This window comes from Salarias fasciatus, assembly GCF_902148845.1.
Source record: "Salarias fasciatus chromosome 7 unlocalized genomic scaffold, fSalaFa1.1 super_scaffold_4, whole genome shotgun sequence".
NCBI lineage: Eukaryota > Metazoa > Chordata > Actinopteri > Blenniiformes > Blenniidae > Salarias > Salarias fasciatus.
In genome coordinates this window covers 13597464-13622606 of record NW_021941229.1, presented here as the reverse complement: position 1 = coordinate 13622606, position 25143 = coordinate 13597464, and the positions used below count along the sequence as shown (strand labels likewise).

At 41.6% G+C, this 25143-nt stretch overlaps 1 protein-coding gene and 1 long non-coding RNA gene across 2 annotated transcripts in view; one reads left to right on the top strand and one right to left on the bottom strand.

The window, feature by feature from the left end:
• Window positions 1-25143, bottom strand: part of bcr (BCR activator of RhoGEF and GTPase) — an 83676-nt gene that overhangs the window by 44851 nt on the left and 13682 nt on the right. The gene's annotated exons all lie outside the window — the stretch shown is intronic.
• On the top strand, window positions 5180-6581 carry LOC115383153 (uncharacterized). Its single transcript, XR_003930640.1, has 3 exons — window positions 5180-5251; window positions 5332-5391; window positions 6064-6581. It is a non-coding gene; the product is annotated as an uncharacterized LOC115383153 (long non-coding RNA).

The following is a 25143-nucleotide window of genomic DNA, read 5'->3' as shown; positions in this document are numbered from 1 at the left end:
TACTTCATATAAACATCCAGAGAGTGTATAATCCTGTATTTACTTCACCTCGCGTTGAATCACATCATCCCCATTAGGAATCCTTGGAGTCCCATAACGTAGGTAATGCTCCCCTCCTGTTGCTGTTGCTGCTGAGATTGTCTCTAAGAAACTAAATGAAATGCTCCCCATCTATCAGCCTGGCCTGCGAACAACAGCACCTCAGCTTTGCTCACACACGACAAAGACTTGTACCAGCTGCTTGTACTACAGTGAAACACATCACACAAAACAATGAAGAAAAAAAAAAAAATCAGGTTCAGGTTAAAACAGTTTCTTTCAAACAAACCCAGATGTTTACAAAGAAAGCGGTATGAGACGCTGCTGCATAGTATATCATTTCAGCATCATCAAAGTAATGTAACAGACAGTTTTTCTACCGCTTGATGGACAGAAAATTGTGAACGAGTTGCAATAAAAGTCAATCCATAAAACTTTTTCGCTGTTTCCAACTTTGCAATTGAAACCAAAATAAATAAAAACAGTGGCACAAAGCCTGTTTTCACTCATCATCAACTGAAAAAAGAAATAAAAACACAAAATATTCCACAAAATTCAACCAGTATCCTCAAACAGTAACACCGTGCTTCGGAAATTCATAGCTGTATCGTCTTATGGCATTAATAATATCTGCACTTGAACCTGGCAGCAAACCACAGAGCCTCCCTGTGGCTTCGCCCTGTCCCCCCGTCCCTCAGCTCCTGAATCAGCCGCCATGGCCCACAGTGGCGCTTATCATCTGCAAACAGCAGAACGAGCACAAAAGAGCTCGGCCCGCCTAATCTCTGGTCAAACACAAGCCGCAGCATCATCACTGCTTAGGGCAATAAACTGCTGCTTTATGCTGGGGCTGTTCGGGGGACACGCGTTAGGACTTTGCTAAATGGACCACAGAGATTCGCCAAAGCCAGTCTCCAGGGGAACTGTTGCCTGGGTTACCACAGCCCAACAGGAAGAGAGTTTCTGTTGTGATTAGGTAACCTGAGGGATGCAGAGGAGGCTCTTATTCAGGCCATTAAGGAACTTCACCTATCAGCCAAAACATTCAGGGATATCACCTAGTTTCCACCTTTTGCTGTCAAAACTACCCTAACTTGTCAAAAACTTGAACGCCACTCTGAGGTATGGTCAGGCACTAAGATGTTCATAGTGTCTTTAAGTTAAACTGTTCCTGAATTGTTTTTGCTCATGATTCATAGATCATGATCACATAGATGGCAGGACCCCAGGTTTCCAGGAAGAAGATTGCCTCCACGAGTTGCCCCTTATCGAATTGCTTTTTTTTTTCTCAAAAATCAACAAAGTAACTGTGTGAAGAGTCATCTGTTATCATGCTATCTTCACCCAAAAAAACAAAAAACAAGAAAACTGCAGGAGTGAAATAAATCAGAAGCCAGCATTCCTCCATGAGGATAGCTGTCATTTTGCATCCATTCACCACATTTGTCACCCAGACTGGTTGCCATGGTGTTTCTGTGGCCCGTATCAGTCCTGCTCTAATCTTCCCCTCCTACTCCTCCCCTATTGCCCTCCTCCTCCCCCCCTCTTTACACTGGCACCGGGCCAGTCTGACTGTCTGCCAGATTCAGGCATCCCGGCATCAATTACCTGCATCCAGCTCTGACACATTCCCATGATGACTCTAAAACCAACACACACACACACACACACACACACACATATTTTTAGGTCCCTTCTATTTCGGCTTATATTAATAATCTCAAACCTTTAAGGTATTGTTTTCATTCTTGTCTTGTATTTCCATCGATTGTTTCTTGGCTTGTTTTGTCTCACTGTGAAAGTAAAACTAATGTGCAAAAGGCGCTAAATATATAAGGATTAACAGATTTGCTGATTGAAATACACAGTCCTGGGTTATTAGAGCACGTACACACTCTTAAGAGTCTACAGTCGATTCTGAGACTTGTCATGTGAATACACTCTGAAAATGAGGACACTGAATAATTAGGGAGATGAAAAAAAAAAGACCTTTCACAGACAGTCTTTTCAATTATCTCTACTCCTCTGGCTGTCTGGCTGCTGCACACAATAGAATGCGATGGTTTCAGGTATCCACAGTGTAACAGGGATCTTAGTCATGTGGAACCAGTTTACCATTGGACTGCCCTCCAAAAACACAGTAGTTTATCAAACATTTTCACTAAGGAGCCACTGTGTCTCTCATCGACCGGTTACATGCAGGAACATCAGGGGCACCAGCTAAGACTGAGGTCTAAATCCCAAAACACTCAGCCAGTGGCGTATCATGAAGGCAGGATGATGGATTCCACCAGATACGTGTGATGTACAGACCAGCAGTGGCGGGCCGCCAAGCCAACTGGACGGTATTTTGCAGTCTCCGTACAGCGGCATTGTGATCTGATGAACGAGCGTGTTCGATTGAGGCACCGTCCCTCGCTCCCTCTCCTAAATCCTCCCGGGTATTTGATGGATACGTTCAGCCAAGGCACCCGATCTTTGGCAAGGTGACCAAGCTCAGGGACGCTGAAAGCTCTGGGTAGACCTGTGTAAGCGTGTGTGTGTGTGTTGTGTTCTTTTCCAACTTCCCTCTGGGGGAAAAAAAAAACAAAAAAAAACACAGGAACACTGTCCTCCCACAAGGACACAACTCATAATAAGGCAATGTCATACAGCTACCACCTACACACGAATCCAAGCTATTACGACCTGGCACTTAGTGTTTGCTTTATGCGCTCTGCAATAAGTCAGTGGAAACGGCCGAGCCCAGATTAAACACAGAGGCAACGTCTGTACCAACTGTTGTTTGCAATAGTTTTTTTTGTGTTCAGCAGGTTTCTTTGACCAATCAGTAGCTAATTTGGTCAGAAAATAAGAAAAAGCAGATATCACAGCGTAAAATATAGAGAGATGCCAAACAAAATTCATACACACACACACACACGCGCGCGCGCGCGCACACAAACGTGAAGTCTCTTTAAATAAACATGTGCCAACACAGTGCTGGAATAGTACAGTAGGTTATGTAATAAAGGAACCGATGCAAAAACAAGCACAATCTAAAGAGGAAAAAAAGCTTAAAAATGATGAATATGAGAGTCCAAGATGTTCAATTAACACTGCAGTTGGAAACTATTCAGAGAAGTAGGATTGTCCTTCAGTCCACCCAAACAATTAGTGGATCTTAATTACAGCCCACTGAGCAATAGACGGCTAGTAGACGTCTAGTATTTTTTTAGACCTGATTTCAACCGTCTAGATTCCGTCTGTTTTTAGACGGAATTTAGACGTTGCAGTTTAATCAATTATTCTATAATTATTTATTTAAAAAAACAACTGTAAGGTGCATAGCTAATCTCCAAATACTGAACTAATATAATTATGAAAGCCGTTGAGCGATATACAGTATAGTATAAATATAGCCGAGATTTAGACGTCTAAATCTCTACCGCATTTCAACGTCTAGATATAGACTGAATCTAGACAACTGAATTTAATCCATTATTTAAAAGTTGTTTATTTAAAACAATAACTGTATATTGCAGAACTGATCTTCAAATACTGAACTGATATAATTCTGATAGCCATCGAGTGATATACAGTATAGTATAAATATAGCCGAGATTTAGACGTCTAAATCTCTACCGCATTTCAACGTCTAGATATAGACCGAATCTAGACAATCTCTAAATATTGGATTGAGATCACTTTAATAGCCATAATTGTTATAAGGTATAGTTTAAATGTAGACGTCTGATATCCCACATTTCAGACTCGATAATTACACCATTTTACATCTTCGGAATACAAATCAAACAAAAATCTGATGGCAGAGCCAGCTCTTTGAAGTGCACAGCTTTCACAGTAGAGTGATCGGTGTTTTCGCGTTATTCTGTCAAAACGTATGAAACCTCCCCAAAACCTTCAGTAAATTTGAAAGCCCAGATCCTGCTGAGCACTCGACAACAGAGTTTGTGGCTGAAATTCCCTTAGATGATTAGATGTCGGTTGTGTTTTCTCAGCCTCTGTAACGCTGACTGCCGCCATGTTGCTTTCGTTGTTGACAAAAACCTCTTTGGTGTACTACGCTCACGTGACGCTCTGTGCAATCACTTCTGGGAAAACGTTATTCCACTCAGAGAGAAGTAGTCCGTGATAAAACTGAACTACTTTGCAGTCTTATGGAGATTGTACGACCATAACCTGAAAACGGCTTCAACTTGTGCCTGTGGACTGCGCTACTTCCAGCTGTGAAATCCTTGTGCTCATGTGCTCCACTGTACTGAAACAATGGTGGAAAAGTTGGTCGAAGAAGTGCTGTTTCAGGCATACAGAGGTGGGTGTCGAAGCAAATACTACAGAAAATTGTTTATTTTTGCAATGTTTGGTCCTTTTACCGTCATTCATTAGTTTAGCATTTGCTTGCATGTTGTGTTGGTTCTAGCAGGCGGGCTGCCGTGTTACAAGCTGGGCCCAACAGCACCGGCTAGTCAGCGCTAACTTGTCGTTCAGTAATTAAGGGCCTGCTCTCTCTGTAGGAATTGAGGTTAAAAGCTTCTGCTTCGGCTATTTTCCAAACATTTTACAGTTTAACTTCGAAGACGAGATATATTCAGATGCCAATACTTGACCATAATACACATAATTTACCATAATTCATAATACAATAGGCAGCCACATTTGCAGTTTTTCTTCATTTGTTCTATTGCTTTGTTTGCAGAAGCAATTCGGAAGAATTTTAAGGAGGCTACAGACGACCAGATCCGCTCAGCCATGGGACTCCATTTCAAACAGGCTCCAGCTCAGACTGGTGGAGGGGGTTACAGGAGACCCAGGACACCAGTGGTGTAGTTTGATTTTAAAGGTTTGGTTTGCAGCAATAAAACAAACAGAAAAATTCTAAAAAAAATAAATAAATAAAAAAATGTTGATGTTGTTGTTGTTGTTATTGTTATGGTTTTAATTTTGTATTTACAATTTGTTCTATTTTTTCACTGCAGTGTTTATGTGACCCACCTCCAGAAGGGTTAATAAATACAATCCATTAATTTGCAGTCATTATTTAATTATTTCCTTATGTTTATAAGTGTTTTGTTATTTACTTTGAAAAACCAGAAGTTTATTTTGAAGACCGGAAGTAGTAGGCTGCGCTAGTGAAGCAGCTTAACCTCACTAATGTACAGATGGAGCACGCCACTTCACTTCCGCGTGAGAGAGAAAAACGGGAAAAAAGGTATGAAAACTGTACAATTTCGCAGTCAAACTGAGAAATGAAGTAGTTGTTGATACCATGCTCCGAAAACTCCGTTTCAGAGAGAGGAAAAACCGTCGTTGAAGCACTTTCCAGCCGCGTTTCTCCTGAAAAAAACATTGGTAAGCTAGTCGCCACTGTTGCAATGTGTGTGTGTGGAGATGTGAGATGACCATGCTGATTCAATAAAGGGTGTTTTGTACATCTTACGTTGTTTTTGTTTCATGTTTTGCACTTAAAAGCATTTATAATAATGGATTAATGGTGAAATTTGACTCGAATTAGCACATTATGAGAGTTTCACTGTGTAAAATGCCTCATCTTTTGCACATGTGATGGGAAGTTAAAATGTGTTCAGAAGGAGTACAAGAAGTAATTTTAAGTTCATTTAAGTTGCTTATAAGCAGCAAAGCTGTAATTTAAGTCACCTAGGTTATGAAAACTTATGTATTTAAGTGAAAATCTCTTCTCTGATGAAAAAAAAAAACTAGAAAATCAGAAACACATGAGGAAGCACATGTTATGCCTTCATGTAGAAGTAAGAATTCTTTGGTTGAATGAAATCTTTAATACATTATTCATTTTAATTTGAATTGATTAAAATACATTTTGACATGATAAACTCTTAGTTGTTAAGTTTAATTATGGTTTTCAGCATGTAACCCATAGTATTTTGATTCCTGTTTGATAAAGATTATCAGTGTTGTACAACCACCTTGAATTGAACATTTAGGTGATCATTTGAAGAGGTTCTATGCATTGAATTGGATTGTAAACATGTTTTCTAAATACAGGTCAGGTTCTATTGTGATGCCTGGAAAGAGTGAAGCTTCAGCTTTCGTGTCTGATGAAGCTGATGAACGATCCAACTGATGGCGAGCTCCCAGTCCACCTTCGGTGCTTCAAGCAGAACTTTTAATTCCGCCACACCACTTAATGGATTAAGTGGTAGGATTTGTGTCAGTCCAACTGACCGGCACCAACGAAAGCCTTCCTTGGATATTCTTGAATCTTGACTTTTGACTTAGACTTTTGGATCCAAACCACCGAGGAACACTCCCATTTGGACATTTATTTATTTTATTTTATTTCTTAGTTTATGGGCCCAAGGTTGTAATGTTATTGTGTTTTGTATTGTTAAGATCTTTGTGGAACTAAAGAGTTTCAAATCATTCTGCCTCTGTGTCCAGTGGTTATTGTTTCACTCGGCTCCTACGAACCGAGTATGTGACGTGTACATACCCTGAAGTGGGTTACATTCAAAAAAAAAAAAAAAAAAAAACTTTTTAAAATATTTTATGGAGGTAGTTTGTATTGGAGTTTGTGCTTCTCTTTTCAAGTGGTGTAAAGAAATTAAAAATATTTTTTGGACACTCATGTTTTTGAATTTTATTTAAAAGGTATTGGTTTAGATTACAGTACTAATGGTTAAAAAAGGAGATAAGATTAAAGAAAATTAAATACAGGTTTGTGGTGAATAAAAAATTGCAATGGCTGCATTTTTATTAGAATATCCTAATACCTTCAGTAGACGTCTACAAGACTAGTGGTTTCTGTAAGGGGTTTAAATTTGGTAGAAAAGTAAACGTCTAGCAAATGTCTAAATTTGTACGTCTATAAATAGACGTTTATGAGCGGTTCTTTAAATGTCTAAGATCAGAAGAGGTGTATAAATTTGGTATATAAATGAACGTCTAATAAACGTCTAAGTTTAGACGTCTACAAATAGACGTATATTAGTGGTTATTTAAACGTCTCGGATGAGACAAGACGTACAGACATAGAGGGCTAATAGACGGCTAATAGACAGCTAATGCTTAGACGTCTAAAAGACGTCTAGCTTAGACCGCTAAAAAACTTTCATTTTTAGACCACTGGTAGACCAATTTTAGACTAGACGTCGAAGAACAATTAGACGTCATTTAGACGTCATTTAGACCGAAAAATGCTCAGTGGGAGATGTGCATGTAAATTGGAAATTACTCTTTTTTTAGAGACAAGCTGTTCTATTGTAGTTGACTTTATGACTAACACTGCAAATTTTGATTAAAAAGAGTGGCAATAAAACCACGAGCTATTCTTTTTTCCATGGCGAGAAGAGCATGTCTACATAATCTAAAGGTTTGAATCTGAAGGTTAAAAGATTTAGCCGTGTTGATCGTCGTGAACTCAACATACAGGAGACAGTTCAAAAGCAGTATCTCGCACTCTGAGCTGTTTCCTCACAAATGATCACAAGTGTTGCTCATGTGCCGACATGTGAACACAGCTCCAGACAGAAAAGGCGACGAAAAGGCAAAAAAAAAAAAAAAAAGAAGGAGTCACAGAGGTTGACAGAAAGCTGGTGAGAGAAAAACAGAGAGGGGGGAGATGAGAGGAGATAGGAGACTCTCAAAAGCATTAACTGCTTAGAGAGAGACAGCCAGAGAGGGAGTATGAATTAAAGTCTTTCTTCACGGCGCCTTGAGGGAGGAATGATATATTCAATTTGGGTTAAAAGAATGCGTTTAGAAAGGAAACACTTTGATAGGCCCGGAGTGCATGTGAGACACGGACTGGAGGATTAATGCCTCGACTGTGTTTCTCTGCTGGATGGTAATTGAGAGATTCACGAGTGGCACTTTTTTACTGAGCCAGATCAAGGCTTCAAGTTGTCAATGAAGACTTCAAACATGGCCATGAGGGCAGCCCACTGCCACTCCAGAAAAAGTTAAAAAAAAAAAGAAGAGAGAAACAACTCAAGACCAAGGCCACATCAATTCTTCATTTTCACCTCAGATTCTGCCTCTCAAATCTCCTTTTTTCTCTCATTTAGCTCTTCAATCACATCTAGGTCGCTCTCAGACCTCTTCCTCTGGTGTCTTCAACTTTCTACTAATCATTTCATTGCTCTTTTCTGCTCCACCTTTCCTTTCATCCCTCCTCTCTCGTTCTCTCTGGGGTGATGACTGATATTGAGGTGCCAGTTACACGGTGCGCCGGGGTAACATTAGCCCACTTATGTAAGGAGACACTACGAGCAGAGGGAGCGAGAGTGCGGCGCCGCAGGTTGTGGAGCCTCATATGTATGCATGGGCGTACGCCCACGGGTGTCATTTGACTTCAGTACATTGTGAGAGAGCAAAGGAGCATATAAGTGCCTTTAAAACATTGATTCCTAGAGGCGATCAGAAAGCCGGAGCTGGTTTTGCACAACTATGGCAAATAATTATGAAAACAGATTAAAAGCTAAAACTGTTTTTGAGTTTGTGGGATGAAAACGAAGAAGAGCAGACAACTTAAGGAAAATTAACCACCACAGAAAGTGAATAAAGCACAGGATGTGATAGACTATATAGTTAACATCTTTTGGTCCAGTCTTGAAAATACCAGAATGCCTGTGTGTTTCAGACCAGACCGTAGAACGAATTTTCGTCTTGAGCATTAAGCTCAAGATGAAATGTTTTAGCTAATGAACCAAAAAAAAAGTCAGCAAGCATCACTTTGCATGCCATTAGGTGCATATTTCAGCAGACTATGCTGCACCGGTACCTCTATCGGGCGTCAAACCAAGTGCCATAAGCATTAATCTTGACTCCGTTTGCATTTTATGAGCAATACTAAGCTGTCAGTCAGTGAAACGGCCTTCGTAATAACTTCACTAAGAAATTTACCAGCATGGTTTTGGAGGCCACAACAATCCCTGTCGCATAATATAAATGCTTCCAAGATGCCATGTGGTCAAAATAAAAAAAACTGAGCTTGACTGAAAACCACAATGAAATACCTTTTTTTCCCTGCTTCAGTTAAGACTGGCTAAACCAGTCTGAAAATCTGCAGAAACGCAAACAATAGGGAATCTGTTCATTCCTAGGAAATTAAGCCCTGGGAACAAGAATTGCAGGGACTTTCAACGAATGTGACTAAACTGCAGAAGAATGAGATTTTTTAAAGTTTCCCACTGCTTCTTTACAACATTGGTGGTTACTGAAGCTCCTGAGTAGGCAGGTACATCGTTCTGATCGTAGCCTTCAGAGAGTGAGAAAGGAGACATCTGAAATCCACACAAGAACTGTTTTAAATTCTCCAAGGTGCTTGGCACATCAGTCTGGTGGTGGGATAAAGACAAATGTTGGTCCTACCAAGCCGGATTTGTCATTTGTATGAAGCAACATGACAGAAATGCACGTGACACTGTTCTTGGAGGCATCCTCACTTTGCTTCTGCAGCTTCAAACCTTCATAAAGCCGTCAGAGAGAAACAGAGTGAGCCTGATGGAAGTGTAGCAGGTTCTTGTTCTCATTCAGACGAAGGCAGATTTCCCCGTGGAGATTCAGCAACTCTGCAGAAACGACCTCCTTTGGTGTGTGCATGCATGTATGTGTGTGTGTGTGTGTGTGTGTGTGTGTGTGTGCGCGCAAAGCGACGGGGAGGGCAGGGCAGGCGGGGGGTGGGGCAGCTGCGGGTGGAAATGGTGCACAGCAGTGCTGCACGGTCTCTCGACCACCAGACAGATGTGCTCCAAGAGCCGCAGTCCCATACGCTTATTACATACCAAGGGCAAGGCAGGGGAGAAACAAGGACACACGGACGCCATGGAGAAACACCGGCGCGTGCTAGCACGCCGCTGACCTCCACACGCGTCAGGCCAGACGTACAGGTGTTCCGCCAAGCCCCACGACTATTTTGTCCTGATCAACGTATAGATGTACACAGACATTAAACTCTGTGTGACCCAAAAAGAAGGAGGCAGACAGATGGAGAGACGGAGAGATGAGGAAGGAGAGAGGGATGTGGAAGTACAGAGGAGGAACAAAGGAGTCATTTATGCCACCACTGCTGGGAGGTGTGTGACACTGAATCAAGCGTGGCTCATCACTCCATGAACGTCTGTGAGATACGTGACGTTTAGCCGTGTCCTCCAAGCAGCGTTTCCATAAAATGCCCACTGGCTTCGCTTGAAGAAATGCAATAATGTGGCCTCTGGGTGCAGGAAAGATATTTGTACAGATAGCTTGTTGCATCCACACGTGTCCAAAGAGACGTTTGCTTCTGGTGTGATCGGGCCCAGAAGGTGTTCTGGCAGATTGAATATAAACACTATCAGAAGAGCAAAAAGCTACACCCACATGTTTGCACAGCCCTGCCGCTCCCTCTGTGGATGCTGTGGTTTGAATCCCGAAACCAACGGGAGACTTCGGTGGGTAAGTTAAAAGCTTGTCCCCACTGTAATCACATCACTGGTTGGAGAAATATGTCATTATAAGTTTTGTATATATATTTTACTGTGTGTACAGGATGTGTGTTTACATTGGGGAGGAAACTGATCCAACCTTCGCAGTGACTGAAGCAGTTTCACCAACATGCCACACCAAAAAAATGGCAAAACTTTCAAAATGCAAGTATTGAAACTTTTGTGTGAGTCACTCCAAACGACTAACATGTGATTTTACAGCCTATTTATTAGTGATTGACCTTATCAGAAATTATACAAACATAGCAGGAGAGGAAAACATTTCAAATCTTACAGTTAGAAACACATATTTACATTTATATAGTATTATAATACTGGTGTCTGTGGAAATTATCTTCTTCTGATGTTAATGCAACTCAATGTTTCAAATGAAATGAAACAGATTTCCTACAGTTTTATAGGAGTTTTGTAAATGAATGACAATATTCTTGAGAAATATCCCAAGAGTTATAAAATCAAACTAAAGCAAAGAGAAGAGCATGAAAACGGCCTCACATCGACACAGGCAGATGCACAGAGGTAAACAAACAAGATCAGCAGGCACACAGGGGACCTGTGCACAGTGGAGGAGAGAGGAGGACATGGCGCCACTAACAGTATTTTTAGCCTTTTCTGTGCACCTAAATGGAAGCAAACAAGATGAGTGTCTGGATTATTTGTATTGAGTTAAAAAAAAGAAAAAGAAAAGGTATGGCTCACAGCAGAACAACAAACTTTGTTTTTTATAGATGCATGGACGCCGTCCAACAAGACCATCAAGGCTCCAAACTTGCAAACTTGTGTTCTTTGTCTCAACTGTTACTTGACTTACGATACCGAGTGAAATTTACTGTAACAGTCCAATAACCAGCCTCCTTGTGAGGAAGAAACTCCAGAGCAGAGAGGAGTCTGAATGATCAAAATAAATCCAGAATTGGCTAAATATAGAGCTGTGACCTCAAGAAAAAAATATCAAATTAAAGCTGCTGTATCCCAAAGGTTTTAAACTCTGCTCTGCAGAGCCACAAATGCAGTGATTCCCCCGTGGCTGCTTTGCGCTCCAGTGCTCTGCCCGGCTGAGCGGCCGCATGATGGGGAGGAGAGTCAGACGGAGGGAGAGGATGGCAGATGACAGGAGTGTGTGCGCACACGTCTTCAGCTTGTTCCTACAGATTTATGTAGCCGCACGTCTCTGCGAGCGTGCGACTGTGTGCAGAGATGAAGGATGTGTGTATGGATCTGTCTTCTGGATTACTCGGCCGCGGTCTGCCCTGCTGATCCAACAAACTCTCTCACACACACACACACACGGGAAGAGCAGCGGGAGGAAAAATCTGGAGGTCAGGGGAACGCCTTTTCCTCTGACATACTTTTTAATTTCCAAGAAGAAATCATGACATAAAAAGTCCGTGCATGGTGAAACTATTAACTGCTTTGATAAAATACTTCAGCTCGTCGGTTTAGTTTACTAATGTGTTAATCAAACATTCAGCTCTTTTGTTCCTTACAGGTATTGGTCTGACTAATAGTCATAAATAAGCTTTGTAAATGCCTGTGTTGTATACATGTTGTCTCTGTTAATCAGGTTTTACTGCTGGCTGTACCACAAATTGCCCTTAAGGTATAATAAAGTTCTCCCTGACCTAATCCAACTGATGAAATGAGCTTTTGTGCAACACTGTTACTGGAAGAGCTATGACAGTCACATACCACATACTTTCAAGATATTTCAGAACTGATCTTTAATTGCCTCCGATCCTGACATTTGTTTATAATAACGTCTTGTGATTTGAAAGATATTTAGAAGTCCCACATTACACCAGAGACAGTACAGTTGAGGAAGTTAACACACCAAACAGTGGCCCGCCTTTATTACCAAATATGAGATATTGATTTCAGGAAACTTATATTTGCTACAAGTTTTAAACAAAATATTCAAATAGTTGTTTTTTTAACCACAAGAATACAAAATGCATGGAAAAGTCTGGATTTTTCTTTTTTTGTTGTTGTTGTTGGTTTGTTTGGGAAGCCACCGAGAAGCTCACTAAGTGTTTTCCATTAACAAGCTTGTCCGTTTTTACAGCCTATATTATGTGTTTTCTTTTGCACACACCATGCAAAATTCAAAGGAAATGTCTGACTTAACTGCAAACATGAGACCAACTTGAAGAGAGAGAGAGAGAGAGAGAGATTTTAAATCTCTTTAAAAAAAAAAAAAAAAACAAGTCATAAACGACCACTCCTGTCTGTGCTGGGTAAACCCTCCGCAGACAGACACAATGAGTCACAAGATGCACTGTGTCTGAGTTAATGTAACTCCTACACAACACTCACAAAATCAGACAAACAGGAATCTGTCTGCCTTGTGTGGATGATTATTTTAGAAGCTTTCAACTACTGCCTGCTTTTGTCTGAATGAATAAATTACAACTGTCACACACACCTTCATAACCGCAAAAACAAGGCTATTAGATCATTGTGTGATGACTGATGGACGCCGCATCAGACAAAAAAGAGGGACGTACTTGATCACTTTGAATATTTTATGATGGGAAGAGTTTTGTGTGAAAAATTTATAAGCTGTGAGTCTAAAAAACACGTAATCCTTATTGAGTGAAAACTCAAACCCCCCCCCCTATAAGCCAAACAAAGGAAAGCTTCGTACAGCACAACAGGAGACCCGTCTCAGTGACAATAAGCAGAGACAGTTAGCACAGAGCTGCTGTTGGGATGTCAGTGGGATGCAGAGGGCAGGACCCCTTTAGGCTCTCTCACACACACACACACACACACACACACACACACGCTGTGTGAGAGAGGAGGTGTGACCCAAATCCTGCACACACTCATATGTGACTGGGAGGGCAGCGTGAGCCGTTTGCGCCATCGGACTCGTCAGACAGGCTCCGCAAGGACACATGAAGGAAAAGGCCGGTTCGGCAGACTGCATGGAAACAATTAACCCAAATCAGTGACAGAAATGTGAGGACAAGCCGGTATTTATGCTTGAGGTTTTTGTGAGTAACACTTCCATCGAAAAAGCGCAACAAAGAGGAGCTCAGCCCACCATGGGAGAGGAGGAAAGAAAAAAAAAAAAGATTCTAAGCAGGCAGCTTTGTGGGTCTCCCAGCAAGCATCAGTTCTGCTGTTAAATGTCAATGTAAATGTTAGTGTTTAAAGTCTTGCTAATCAAAATGAGGATCCTTAAACACTTGGCATGGCAGGAGAGCATACAGCGCAGCACTTCCGGAGAAATGTGACCGTCCGTCGGACGAAGCCAAAGAAGGAGCATATAGATCGTAGCAGCTTTTTCATGCATGAAAAACATCATTTCAAAGTAACCTAGTTCTAAACTCCCCCGTTGACTTTATCCTGTTTAAACGATGTAATTTTAAACATGAAGAATGACTGAAGAAATGAGTGGGATTTGCAGAAATAAACACGGAGGAACATGAAATCATGTCGCCGCTACTTCTCAGCGCAGGAAGGCACAAATGTTGCCTGAAGACTTAATGGGTTAATGAAGGATAACTAAACATAGGGCTGTGCTGAGTACCATCCACCCTTCCATCCATCCATCCATCCATCATCTACACAAACACTGTTTTCAGAAACGTTAATAATAAAATCAGCTGTTTGTTTGCTTTCTTGTTGCTGTCTTATCTTTTTCTCTTCCCTGTAACCCCACTGGAACAACAGAAAGCCTCTGAGTCTGGTTCTGCAGGTTTTTTCTTGCTAAAAGGGACTTTTTTCATTCCTGTTCTCGCTCCTGTGAACAGCTATGGAAAAGTTCCTCGAAACGACTGTTGCTATTGGAACCATATAAACAACATTTAATTGAATTAAACTGTGAAATAAATGATATGTCACTTTCAAATTCCATTCATGGTCAAATGCCTGAGCTCTTAAAACATTGCATTTAAGTTTAGAGTAATTCTAACATTTTCCTACTATTCAGCCCGAATGGCCAAGCATGACCCCCCCTGTGGAGCAGGGTGATATTCACAAAATCAAACATCATTATGCTGATATTGTTGGCATGACTTATGGTAAAATTCTAAATCATTTACACAATAACAACAACACAGCAGTAATGTAGATATAATGAGTGAGAAGGTAAACAGAAAAAAGAAACCTTGGAGCCTGTTACGGCTTACATAAGAATATTACATAACTTTAGTCTGAAATATACTGAACTAGTAAGGAAAGGACAAGACAACTCTACGGCTATATCGCAATATTATAATCAAATCAACAGTGTTCGGGATCATGTGTGAAAAAAATAATACTGCGATGCGCACTGATATTGATATAACGCTATAATACGTAATTACTTTTAACCAACAACCTGACTCCAACTGATGTTACTTTTTATATTCAGGAGAAAAAATGAATTGGGGTGAAAGTGTACATTTAGAGTAAATGGAGTGAATAAAAGCTTTTATTAAACACTTCATGGAGGCAAAATCTTTAACTGATGCAGCTTTTATGTGCTGCTACCATCTGCAGGATGTGACACCGTCTTAAGTTGCTCTTGCCAAAGTGAGTAATATTTCGCGTGGAGCACTTGGCAGCGAGCCTGAGGCAGTTCTGGGTCAACCAGTGGTTGACTGAAGGATGGAGCGAGGCAGAGGCGAAGAGGTGGAGAGCGAGAGAGAGAGAGAGAGAGGGGGGCCATTATCCATTGAGAAGTGAGACAAAGGACGGCGGGGCCTCGCCACACTCGAATGAGAACAAATAATAGCGGAGACATGGAACGAGACCCTCGAGTGACCCACTTTTTTACCTTTCAGTTGTCCAGTGATACCCAGAATGCACAGCCAAATGATCAGCAAGTCGCCCTGAACCGAGTGAGCTCGTAGGTGTGTGTGTGTGTGTGTGTATGTGTGTGGAGAGCGATGTGTGAGACAGGGAGGGGCGTGGGAAAAACTGCATGTGCTTCAGTTCATCTTCACCTCTGGGCATCTCTGACGGCTGTTTCCGCTCTCCTGTACCCCGTCCGTCACAACCTGCATGTGAGAACGGTTTGAAACCCTGACCACCCTGCCGTAGAGGGAAAACCTCAAACTGTTGTTTCAGGGAAGCTGCGTTAAATAACAAGAAAAGTGATTGAGGTATTACGTAAAAGACTTTCAAAAAGATCACGAAAACCCTTTGCACCTTTTTCTTATAGTAGTCAAAATAATAGTCTATTCAGCAACATTTTTCCACTTCATCAGCAACATTTTGAATTTATCTGGACAGCATGCACACACACACACACACACACACACACACACACACACACACACACACACACACACACACACACACACACACACACACACACACACACACACACACACAAAGCTACCTGATAGCAATACTACCCATGAGAAAACACTGCTGTGAGAAAACAATAAGCAGGTAAAGCAAGGCCTCCGTCAGGAGACTCATTATCTGGCTGAATTTATCAGTAAAAGCTGCTCACATGAAAAAAAGAAAAAAAAAGAATGTGTGGACCACAGATTTTAACACACACACACACACACACACACACACACACACTCACACTGTTAAGCATTCATGTCTTCAACTCTGCGATAACAGCAGGCAGACAACAAGGTCATCAGCTGATGTTAACTGTCGTTAGCAGAAAACTATGTGGCATCGTGAGCATTTTTTTCCTCACATCTTTGTCATTACTTCATCCACCTGCTTCCAGACTCCTTTCATACGTTTTTGAGACTCTGACTGTGTTTGAAACAACACATGTCGAACCTACAGCGCATGAGTGCAAACCTCACCCAGTAGAACGAACTGTTTGCAGAGAACGAATAGACCTGAAAGTGGAGTGACATGTGAACCTGTAATGTTTCAATGAACAAATCGAACACGGCATTTTAAAAGGGAAAGGTCAGCCGTTCATTAAAAGAAAGGACATGAAAATGCACGACAGTGTACTCCAACAGATGCGACCGAGAGCCAAATTACTACCTGCATTATCCAGATTGCTTCTTCAACGACCATATGGGACCCAGGCTTGTTTTGCCTGAGTCACCGAGTGGCACATGTTTTGAATATGCTCTAACAGGCTTTGCCTCCAGAGCAAAATTAATTGTGCTTATGTTGTGTCCCAGTCCGAAAATACTCCATAGTACTCGTTCTCATGGCGGTCGCTCTTATGGCTGCAAGGCTTTTTATGGCCTTTTCCTTCATTACTCATCCGGCGAGTTTATTTAAAAATCTGTTCTGCCCACTTGTCCTTCTTTGTCACGTTTTCCGCCTCGAAACTATGTTAGCAGATTGAAAGTAGATTTGTTTAGTTCAAGAAAAAGACCTAATAAAGACGAACGCGTTTACGCACAATATAACATGTGAGGCCTCCTCCCCGCTGTTCCCCTCGGCCCGAGATCCAGAAATCAGCCTCAGAGAGACGAGCGGCGGTTAAAATGTGACATCAGTGTCAGAATATAGCAGAGCTTTAGCAGCACTGGCAGAAACGTCCCTGCTGTCGCTCCAGCTTCAACCACAAACACACCCTCATAACAAATATCCACAGAAATACAGAGACACTCGCCAGACACTTGTACTTTTAAATATCCTCAGAGACAGACACTGTTTCTTCCACCAGAGTCACATTAAATCCTCTGAATTCAAATGTATATTCTGTTGTTTATTTTGCATCACCTTTAAGTTTAGGGAGGTAAGAGATTAACATGTCCCTCTGTGGTTCAAATAAAGTCACCACAAGATGATAAAAGCAGTCACTAAAGGCCATGTGGCCTTTTTCAACCAGAGTGTTTTTTTCTGATGTGTGTTTCTGTCCTGGCTGATCGTGGCAGTGGCGATGTCTGTTATAAAGCTTCGGGACACAAGAGGCCAAATGGCAGACAAACAGTTAGCGGGCTCACTAGCACAGCATTAACTTTTATTTTCCAAACTGTGAGTAGAAACCACAAACTGTCCTAAGTAGAGCATAAATGCTGCGCTGCACTGCGGCTGCCAACAGTCTCCATTCATCCAGCTTCTATACTGGAACCAACTCCAGGCCCCATCCACAGAGTTCCAGGATAAAATGTAGATGAAGTGAAAAAGACAATGAGCGACAAACACGAATAAACAGGATTATTAAAACAATCTGTGGGAAATTAGATTCCTTCTTTGTTTATTTGCCCCGAAAGGCACTAAATGAAAAGTAATGCCAAAAAAGTGGGATGTGTCAGTGGGGTGAATATTAAATATATCAGACCGTTAAGAAGAAATTAAGAAAAGAAGGAAATGGGGAATACCACAGAAAATATGTGTAGGTCTGAAGTTGAAAGTCGTGCCAAGCCAGCTGAGGAAAAGTCTCATCACAATAACAGCAGCATCTCTGCTGGAGGCGAAGTTCATTTACATCTTCTTTACAATCCGCCAACATCAGACACAATCAGGAACCAACACTATGAACTGTAAGTCACAGTGCATGTTGTACATTATTGTATTTGCATAAGCTCCTCCTCGTATTTTTGTTGGATCAGGAAAACATGCCAGATACGTGCTTGTCAGACAGAATCCGTGTTTCCCATTCACAGACTGACTACTCATCTAATATCAAGTTAGCACCCGTTGTTATATGCACAAAAATTTCCAACATTTAGCTCTTAGTGTCGCATGAGAACGAACCCAAGAAGGAGGTGCTCATAAGCACAGTTAATTTACAGACCTCCATTATTTCGAATACATATTTTTGAACTGAGAGCCAATCCAGAGTCCTAAAACAAAGACTACTGGTTTAAAACTTGTGTTGAATTCCTCAGAAACCAAAATTATACTAAGAGTAGATTCTCTTCCCGTCATTAAAACCCTGCAGGACAGTCAGACTCAGTCACTGACACAATATAAGTATTTTGTTAACTTAACTGACGAAGGTTTAACTTTTAGATCTCACGTTGAAACCCGAGTAAAGAAGGTTTCTGTTTCAGAAACATTCCTGTTTTTTTTTTTTTTTTTTTCTGAGGGGTTTCTTCCTGACCATGCATGACTCACACACTGGTACAATGTGATTTATAAAACCATCCTTGGCCTTGATTCTTTGTTTTTTCATGTCCTCTATAATGCATGTTATTTTTTTCATGTTTGTTACTTGTAACTTGGTGCTGCTGCCATCTTGGCCAGGGTTCACTTCAAAGAGAGATCTTGTGATCACAATGGGCCCCGGTAGGTTAAATAAAGGTTGAATTGAAAAAATAATCCTAAAAATAAAACAAGGCAGCTTGTTCCAGCTGTAAGTGGCTTCCTGCTCACGTTCCCAAGAGGCTGAAGAGTGAATCACATCAAAATTTACAATTAAAATACTAGTATCTCTTGAAGCGTACTTCTCATTTAAACCCACATCTCTCTCACACACACATACACAAGCACACACACATTCTTTATCATTCGCATTGAACAATTTCACTCTCCTTTACTCTCAACCTGACAACTACATTGAAAAGGAGATAATGGCTTTTTTTTCACTATTAGATTTTTTCTTTTTACCTCCAGATATCTGGTCTTGGAACTAAATACATTCCCAGAAAAAGCCACAGTCAACACAGAGATGTAAAAGCTTGAATGGAGCCACTTTTCTCATCAGTTTCACCTTTAGTGTAGAAACACTTCGACCGCCGAGTGTGAAGACCCGATACTTTCAGCAGTGGCATTAAGTGCGACTGTAATACGCCCCGTCCTTCAGACTTCCTGCAATGCCTTTAACGTACAGGATCTTTGTGTGTCTTCGGAGAGAGGCACACAGACACGCACGACTGAATTACAGGACCTGTGAGTGAAACGGAGAGATGGCATTACTCTTTTCGCTCAGTGCAGCAAAGACCTTATAAAGTGACTCAAAGAGGTAATTGTAGTCTAAGAAGGAGCGCCGGGCCAGTATATCACAGCTTATAGAACACATTGTTATCCTTAGGAAGTCTTTTATATCCAAACACTGAGGTTTTAACACTCACACCAAGAATGAGTGTTATTACAGCAAATGAACGACACAAATCAAAACACACTATAACTCTGGAAGTAATTCTTTTCACATGAAGTGTAAAAAGAGCTGCGTCGGCTTTTTTTCCCCCCAAGGTGAGTTAAACTAAAAAGCTAAGTATGCCTGAAAAGGTAAAACTTTGACGTTAAGGCGAGACAATCAGCAACTTAGTCAGATTTCAGTGATATATTCTGGTGAGTATTTTATGAATAGCGGGAAAACGAAATTGTGCTTCCATGACTGACAGTGTTTCAATGTTTAGTTTCTTGCATCTGAACTGAAAACGCTTTACATCCAGTGTTATATCCGTGACAGTTCAGAATAACCCATAACGAGGGTGATAGGACATTTATACTGGAACAAGCGGAAGCGATAAAAGTCACCGAGGCTTACAAATTGAACTTAAATTTGATGTCTGAATTTTTACACGGCGCAGGAAGAGTGGTAACAAAATCCCAGCTGGTCTGTGATCGTCACCGCAGCTCATCAAAAATAAAACGCTACACTCCTATTTAATTCACTTACATAAGTGCATCAAGCGGGGCATGAATTTAAAAGCAGAGAAATGCGAAGAATAAACACAGAGAAGCAACCAGGCAGGAGAGTAGAAAAAAAAACCAGGCCATTATCATCTGTTCCGAGCTTGTACATGCATTAATATGATATAAAACATAAACTACACTTCAATTATTCTAAAATATACTCCCTGCTTATCTGTGTTTTATTTAAATTGTGCACGATTTCTCAGACTGTGTGAAGATTTCCACCACAAATCATCCTGCAGGCAGAGTCTTAAGTACATATGAACGCAAACACACAGGCAGACAGGCGCTGGAGATTTAGTAACTATGATCCACAGTCCAGCCAAAAGACAACAAGAAGGGATGTAATTCTGCAGTATTTCTGGAAATGTGCCACTTCGACACCGAGTCAGACTTCCTCTTCGAGTGAACAATCGTTTCCAGCGTGCGCGGTTTCTCCGTCTGGGTCCGCTTCAGCCTGAATGACACCAGAAAACTACGGTATCTCTCCTGGAATCGGTCTCCACATGTGACTGACAGCCAATTCACTCCTGCTGCTTTTCTCAGACCAGCCTATTACCAGACTGAGCGACAGGCCAATCGACAGCGGGGCAAACAGTATCGACTGGAGGCTCACAGATGCTAATCAAAGCTAACAAACAGCCTTTCGCCCCGACGTTGCACAGAGACACACCGGGACGGCGGGAGACGTGTTCGCTTCAGCGCATGTTCTGTATCTCACAGGGAACATGTCTTTCGTCCTATGTCTAAATCGTAGGGAAAAGTTCATAAAGGCAGCTGTGAGTGGCAATTTTACAAAAATCAGACAAAAAGCTTCATCTTTTTTTATTTTATTGTACCCACAACATGTTGGTTTTTGGTAATACCTATTGATTTATGGGATTCACCACAGTTTTCCTCTTGTTGCTATTCTTCTCTTGCAGTGCATTCATGGAGGTGAAATTATTGGCTGGAAAATTCCCACGTTGGAGTTGGAAGCATTCACATGACAAGAACATAAAGGGACCGGTCAATATCACAAAACTGCAGGTAGACAGAAATATTGTGTCTGCAAACTGGATTCCCGCTGTGTTCCCAGTTTCATGTCTACTGTTATTTTTCCCATTTACTTGTGAACACACAGTCTACATTTTATGTGATGCAACGAAACAGGATTTTGAAAACGTGAAGACAAAAACAAAGAAAACAACACATAAGTGTGGTGTAATTAAATTAAGATTCAATTTTACATTTAAATAGATAATAAAAAGCGTGATGCATTTATATTATCGGTCAACTGATTTCATTGAAGACAATAAAAGCCTGCCTTTCAGTTTAAATCCGGCAGTGGGATGCTTGGGAAAAAACTACGATTTTCCTCAGAGGAAAAGTTTACAAGGCGCTCTATCAGAACATTTCATTAGCTCTGCATCCACACCATTTACAACATCAAACACTTTCCCACTGCCAAGCTTTCCGTTTTCCCTTAACACCCTGACTGATGCTCAGAAAATCACATTTACTGAGTTTAAGCTTCGGTTACGGTTTTGCTTTTTTTCTGTGTCTAACATTTTCTGCTTACAGCTGTTTTTGGAAATGTGCTACACACCTCCGGTTTACGATTAAATCAGGTTTATCTTTCAGGGAAGGAGGAGAACATTTGGTTCATCTGTCATTAAGTTTGTTTACTCTCGTTATAAAAAAAAAAAAAAAACTAAGAGAAAATAAAAGAAAAACTTCCCAGAGGGAAACATTTATGGACAGAGCTGTGTGTGGAGGGTCCCTTTGTCTTTGAAAGTCATTCATACACACATATATAAACGGTATGATGCAAACTTTTGCCTGAGCACTCACTCAAATGAACACACACCATAAAAAAACGAACACATCTGTTTCCTCTCAATGGAACAACGGAGGCCTTGAAGCGAGGTGCCAGGACGCGTTCGCCAGAGGTGAATCTCCCTCAATCTGTGCTCTATTTTTCACTGAAGCCATCACCACCTTGGCAGGATAATTCAATTCATTACAGCTAATTGTGTCAGCGTACAACTGGAAGTTTCCGCCGTGTGAGGCGGCGAGTCTTCACACAGCGCAGCCATCTGCTCGGTATCGGGAAGATTCTTTTCTCTCCTGAAACTAAAGCGAAATCGACACAAACCTCTGTGTTTTTATCTTCCGTGAAGTTTCGAAACAATCTATGACTTTGAGATGGATCGCACACAAATGATCTTTATTCTGTTGAGGAGTTATTAATGTGTAGATCTACAAATGGATCCTGATTTAGATCACTGAGCTGAACGAATGTGGCTTATTATATATTTTTTGCTTCCTGCTGACATATCTTCAGCTGCAGCTCTGCTGTAACGCAGCTACGAGGGAAAACTTGAGCAAGGTGAAAGCCTCTCAGAGTAAAGGACAGTCTCAGTCACCTCTGGCCAACATGGCGACCGATCTGCTACCGATTCACCGCCAGGTCGCCGTACTCAGACTGTTCAGCCATTCTCCGCTGAAAGATTTACAAAGGTCATCTGATGGGCGCCCTCTCTGCGGATTCACTTAAGCAATCGATGAGCGTTATGAATATATCTTGGCTTGGTACGACCGTAATAAAATTATTCCACTTTCCTCCGGCCCGGAGAGCAGACTGTGGGCACCACACGTCCTCGTATGGATCGCTTTGCCATTAATACAAAGTCACACTCCAGGCCAGCTGCCAAAGAGCACACACACCAAATACAAGAACATATTTGTGCCCACACACACCCCACAGCAGGGAGCGTCGTCCCTCTGCGGCCAAGAACACAACGCATATGAGAAAAGAAGCTTTTAAAGAGCCAGAAACATCAGTTCCAGTGTGTGGAGATGCAGTGATAAGGCCTGCAGCGTGAGGTGGTGTGTGTCCAGAGTAAACACTGCTGCGAGTCCGGATTTCTCTTTGAGTGTGTGTCTCTGGTGACACAGGGATTCCTTGAGGCACCTTGCCCTCTGGCTAGCGTCCAACTGACTGCAGAGAGGGGGCGGAGACGGCGTCAATCATTTATGACGACGCTGCGGCTTCTCTTTAACGCTCGCCGCCCACGGTTATTGTGGCGACAGCATCAAACACAGCTGATTGAACTGATCAAACCTAACAACCTCCCCACAAGGTCCAATTTTACAAAAGCAATGTGATCGGAAACCCGTAAGCTACAAGTAAGCTGGTCAAAGAGAGGGAAAGAAAAAAAGTTTTGAAAAGAGTCACATGAAAGCAGACTCACGATGCGGCCAGACTCAGACCGCAGCTGCGCTCGGTCTGTGATTATGTGAGTCACGGCAGTAATAGCAGTCATAGCAGTCACTGCTCACCTGCCTGTTCCTCTTGATCTCGGGCAGGAAATGTCAGATTGTTAAAATACGAGTGGAAGAACAGGATTCCCTGCATGTAATGTAAACTTGTGATTTCATGTCGTGTAAACAGGATAAATTGCGGAGGTAAGACTGTTGCGTGCACACACACACTCACATCATTGACCAAATCTGTTGTTTGCTTGACACCCCTAATTTTGGGCTCCTGACCATTCAAGGTTTACGCTCATAAGCAGTTACACACTCAGATGTGCTTTAAAATTTGCAGCTGAAAACACAAAGAAAATGAAGCGTGCGAAAACACTGCTGCTGTCGGATTACCAGTTTTAGTAGGAAAACTATTATCTCAGCTCTGGAAACCTGGATTATTTTAAGATGCATTGTGGGTAAGTGTGAAGAATCTCACCTCACAGCGAAATTACATCAAGTTCGAGTCCAGGCTTCTTAGGAAATTCCTCCACCGTTTATGTCTTCACAATCCGTTTGTTTGGATTTTCTCCAAGAACCAAAACATGCATTAGAGGTAACTCAATGATATCAATGCAAAACAAGCTGTGAAGAATGAAACTGTCTAAGTAACCACCATACAGCTTTCATACAGACATAATCCTGAGTCGGATGAGGACGCCTGAAGCAGCTGACACAGGTCGAGCCATCACAAGATTCACACAGACACACAGACACCCACACACACATTCCAAACTGTGATCAATTTGTAGTCATCAGTTAAATAGAACCCGTTCTTCTCAAAACGATCTGAGCAGGAACAAAGTTAGTTTTGGTCAGGGAAAGTGTCGAGTTCCCAGGAGGAGAACAAAGATCATTGGAGGGGGGGGTGTTTGCTTCACTGCATTAACCGCATTCTGTCCTAACGAGCATGTCTCTGGAGTTTGGGAGGAACCCAAGAAAAACCCATTTATGTCCTACAAAAACATGCAAACTTACACCTCTAAGACATCACTGTAATCGAAACACAGACTAATAAAGAGTGAATGATAATCCAGATTGACACCAGGCTGCTGTGGTAACAGCTCTGCAACAAGGCAACAGTTCTACAGCTTCATTACGCTGTTTATGCAGATTATGCTCAAATATGTAAATATTAGCATGTTCATTTGTGTGAATGGAGGCATTTATTGACTGTAAACTGGCTGCTGGGGAGAGAACCAGTAATTGGAAACGCTGTGCTACGATAGACAGTTTCTAGTTTTTGCAACAAGTGGGCTCCAGCATCAATAATGAATGACGGAGAAAGGGATGAGGGCGGGAGGCGGAGCGGAGCCTGCAAACACACTTTTATCCGGATTTTGCAGTCAATTAGTGTGTAGGCAGCGCTGCAAGGGCACGAGACTGGAAGCTTGTTCCTCAATGTCTGTATCTGTTTGCTGATGTAATGACGTGATGATGGCACAGAGAAATACTGAGCGCATATAGATTTACTCAGCGGAGCTGTGAAAAACGGAATGCAGCAGGAATCAGTCGTAAAATTGAGAACTTATTTCTTCTGTTTTTAGGCTAAATCAATGAACGAACACTGATGTACAAAATTTAAACTATTCAATCTAAAGCTGTGTCTGAGTGCTGAAATTAGCATTTGATATCTATATTAATGCTTTTCACACAAAACGTTTGTTCAACTGTAAAGACTGTTGAGCAAAGTAAGTATTGTGAATTTTCATGTGTGACAAGTCCTTTTATTTTCCACAACCCCAAAGCCCGTTGGAAAAATCCCATTTGATTTTTGTCAAGGAAACCCGGTCGATGCCAACTTATGGTTTGGCCCACAAAACTGTGTCACCCCTTC